Source organism: Acomys russatus, chromosome 9 (genome assembly GCF_903995435.1).
Source record: "Acomys russatus chromosome 9, mAcoRus1.1, whole genome shotgun sequence".
In the NCBI taxonomy this organism is placed as follows: Eukaryota; Metazoa; Chordata; class Mammalia; order Rodentia; family Muridae; genus Acomys; species Acomys russatus.
This window is the reverse complement of record NC_067145.1, coordinates 39,229,886-39,234,503: the sequence shown is the minus strand read 5'-3', so window position 1 is coordinate 39,234,503 and position 4,618 is coordinate 39,229,886.

Here is a 4,618-nt window from a genome sequence, read left to right as displayed (position 1 = left end):
TTACAGCTAGGGAGACTCTTCCGGTTTGCAGATGAAATGTCTTAGGGTGGTGTTTTCAATGTTTTGCCTGTTTATGCCCCCGCTGGTGGAGCTATTTGGGAAGGCACTGACTGGAAGAAGTGCCTTTCTAAGGACAGGCCTTTGAAGGTCATGCCATCCCTGCCCCTTCCCCCTTCCTGCTTCCTGGACTGCTGTGGTGTAACAGTCTTAGTCATAGGCTCTTGCCATCTCTGACCGGAAGTCCCGCCCTCGTACTTCCTGCCCCAGATTTTGGCAGTCAGCTTTTTATTATAACCAATCAGCAGTAAGATCCACCCATCTCTTTGGTTGCCTGAAGGCGTAAGGGGCTGCCCGACCTTCGGGTTTTGAGCAAGTGTGAAAGGACAAGCATTTACAAATAGAAAACCTGGTGACGGGCCTTAGAAATGACAATACCAAAATCCTACCAGCACTTAGCTCTCTGCTGGTACAGTCATCAACAACTGAAAATACTGAGACACACCTTCACAGAGAAGGAAAGTCACCTCAACAGTACTAGGCAGCCAGAAATTCACCTTTGCCATATGGAAACAAAGCCGTAGCAGCTCAATACCAGCCACCATCTGGGCTATTAACGTAGTCAAACAACAAACCTTTAATAGAAAACCTACATCATCTATAAAATATGATGCTGGCCTAGCAGGGCTGAAGTAAATTTATGATAAACATTCCTATGATTAAACAAGACTACAGAGTCTGGAGAGAGGGTTAAGAGTCATTGTTGCTCTTGAGGGGACTTGAACTTAGATCCCAGCATCCACGTGGGCAGCTCACAAGTATCCATAACTCCAGCTCCAGGGCATTTACTGTGTGTGTGCACACACAGAGACGCACATAAATATAAATAAATAAAATAAATACCTTTAAAAACTACTTTCAGTGCTTCTTTCTGCTTGTCTCAACCTTTGCAGTCCTTGTCTCTCTCCCACACCTCCTAGTCAATACAATCTAACAAGAGAAGACACATCTTCAATCGCAAAAGCCTTTTGAGTTGTTTATTGAAAAGAATCACCTTTCCTTCATTTAATAAATATTCATGCCTATTCCATAAGTACTGGACTCAACGCCATCTCAAATAATAAAAACAATGACTCCCTGGCCATTGTAGTATACACCTATTATTGTAGTACTTAGGAGACTGAGGCAGGAGAGTGGAGAGTTCTAGAGGGCCCTAGGCTAGATTGGGAGTCCTGGTTAAAAAAAAACCAAAAAACACAAAACAAGCCAAGTGTTCCATGAGGTAGGTCTCTAATCCCAACACTTAGGAGGTGAAGGCAGGAGGATCAAGCACTTGTGGCCAAGGAGTTCATCAGATACATGTAAAACACCTGCCACTAAGCCTGGTAGCCTAAGTTCTATCCCTGGGACCCACATGTTGTAAGGAGAGAATCCACTTCCTGCAAGCTGATATCTCTCTCTTTCTCTCTCTCTCTCTCTCTCTCTCTCTCTCTCTCTCTTTCTCTCTTACACACACACACACACACACACACACAGAGAGAGAGAGAGAGAGAGAGAGAGAGAGAGAGAGAGAGAGAGAGAGAGAGAGAGAGAGAGAGAAAGAGAGAATAATAACAAGTAAAAATAAAATAGAGAATTTATGGATAGTTTCAGAGAGTAGTCTGGCTTCTAAATGAGATTTTGTCTCAAAAACAAACAAACAAAAAACTAAAACCAAAACAACAACAAAAACCCCAAACTAAGAACAATAGCAGAGAAATAAAGGGACATCATATAAAATAATCTAGAAAGAGGAATGAGATTTGCAAACAAAAAAGTGCTGGGAAAGAACGGCCAAGTTCAGGCATGCACGTGCTAAGTGGCCAGAGTGCAGCAAGCATGTGGAGGCGTGGAGAGACCTGGAGAAGGTGAGAGTCTGCAAACAAGCCATTTACAGTTTATGCTTTTCCCAAGAGAATGCTTATCACTCAAAGAGACTGTGAATGCTTCTGCTTTCACTTGGCCTGGTACACCTCACACACGACAGCAGACAAAGCACTCGTGCTGGGGAGAGAATAGGGAGTACACATTTGACCTACAACTGGGTAAGGCCGTTAGCGTGGAGCTTCCTGCCAGTGCTGGATCCTGGATGAGGCAGAATCTCAAAGTTAGTACAGGGAACCTCTTCACATGTTCGGCCACCAGAGTTGGGCCTCAAGGCATTTGAGGATGAGGAAGAAACAAAAAGCTCTCTGCTTATAAGATGGACTCCATCTTCTGATGCAAAGTGTCCCAGGAAAGCGGTGGGACACTGGGTGGCAAGGACATGAGTGGGGAAGGAGACTCACAGCATGGAAAAACAGAAGACTTGGGGACAAAGAGGTCTCAAATCTGGTTGGAAGTCATTTGCCTTGACTAACAAAATCCTCCCATTTTCAAACCTTCCAGAAAGGTCTACTGTACCCCAGTGCTATCTTCTGGAAACACTCCATGAAGTCAGCTACAGGTGTGATCTCTGCTTGGCTGACAGAGGAGAGTGGTGGGAGGAAGAGCTTCTAGAGAGATGCAGGTGAGATGGAGTGCAGGGACAAAACAAGGCCACCAGCCTTCTGAGGGACCCAGGAGGGAAGAGGATGGTCAAGCTAGCCAGCCGTGAACACTGGGCTTACTGTGAGATAGGTCTCCCTTTTCCATTTACAAGACAGCGTGGATCAGCTCACACAGTATACTTTACCCATGTAAGTAAGTGCAATTCCAGGTGTTCAGTATGTTTAACAAATTGGGCAATCATGATCGATAGCCAATTTTAGATAGCCTTGTTGTCCTCAAAGGAAACCTCATGGCAGTCTTTCTTCACCTTCTCTGGGAACCAATAGCCTGTATGTGAATTGTTGTACCTGTTCTGAACATTTTGGACAGTGGGATGCAGGTTCTTTGTCCATTTGGTTTATTTCCATTCAGCATAATGCTTTTAAGACTCAACCATGGTCTACGAATCAAAAGAATTATCACTTACAAGAATTACCATTCTTTTTGAAGGTTAAACAATGTTCCAAATTCTGGATTTCTGTTCATTGTTTGAGAGCCATATTATTGTTTTTACTGCTGGCTATTTGAATAGTGCTACTGAGAAAGCTTGCATATTGGTTGGGCACAGACCTATAAGTTAGAATGCAGGATAAGACACCACTCAAGTTACGCCAATGGCGTAAATGAACTCCTCAGGTTCCTGGATTCCAGAAGAACCACAGGTGACATTCTCACTTCCTTAAGCAGGTTTATAGACCTCAGGCTGCCCTCGGGTCATCAGCAGGTTACGGCTGACCACACATCCTCTCACTTGTGTAAGGGTACCTTGACCGGATGTGCTCTTTCTCCTCACTGTCCTCACATCCTTGGTGTTGCATATTCCTTTCCAAGAGTTCTTTTCTCTCTCCCTGTAGCATGGGAGTCAGGGACAGTGTGGCTGCAGGCTCATGCTGGGAAATTCCTACCCTTTCCCTGGGACCTGTAAGAAGGGCACCACTATGTATCATGGACCTGATGCTCATCAGGGTTACCAAGTTACCACCATGCTGCTGTCTGTCTGCCCATGGCCTTCATGATTCTTCCAGTAAACTTATTTTGTTCCAAAAGAAGAATCCGGGCATGCAGAGTTCAGTGGCTAAGAGCACTTACTGGTTTTCTACAGGACCCAAGTTCAGTTCTTAGCATCCATGTTGGGTGACTTACAATCTCTTTTAACTCCGGGTCCAGTGAATCTAATGCCTCTGGCTTCCTCATATACTTGCAATCACATGCACAGTACATCATTAGAAATAATTAAAAAGAACAGTCTGCCTCAGTGTCCCTGTTTAACTCCAAACCTCTAGTTTACTTCTCTTTGACACTTCTCTAGGAAGGGAACTGATGGGTCACGTGATGACTATCAACTTTGTGAAGGACCGCCAGCTGCCTCTCCAAAGCGCTGGCACCATCTCGCCTTCCTCAGTACCTTATGAGGGTCAATGGCCCTGTCTTTACCAACACTTGTTATTGTATGCCTTCTCCAAACCATCTTGGTGGGAAGAAATCTGAAACTGTCATTTGGATTTTCATTAATCTAGTGGCTAATGATAACAAAACCATTCATGGGTGTACTGGCTATTTGTAAGCCTTTTTACTTGGTTGTCTTTTTTATTTATTTATTTTTTATTATTATTTCTTTTTGGTTTTTCAAGGCAGGGTTTCTCTGTGTAGCCTTGACTGTCCTGGACTCGCTTTGTAGACCAGGCTGGCCTTGAACTCACATCGATCTTCCTGCCTCTGCCTCCTAAGTGCTGGGATTAAAGGTATGAGCCACCACGCCCAGCCCTTGTTTGTCTTAATATTGGGACACATCATATAATCTAGATACGAATCTCTCATCAAAAAAGTAATTTGCAAACATGTTTTCTTATTCCATCAGTTTAAAAAAAAACATTACTTATGATGTTCTGGAAGCAGCAGAGGTTTTCTCTGTTGTGGGTGATTCACCTACACATGGCCTCTTGTGCTGCTCGAAGCTATATCTACAATCCATGGTCTAACTTAAAACCACAACGATTTAACCCAGTGTTTTATTCTAAGAATTAGCTTTAGTTCTTCTGTGTCTATTTCTATC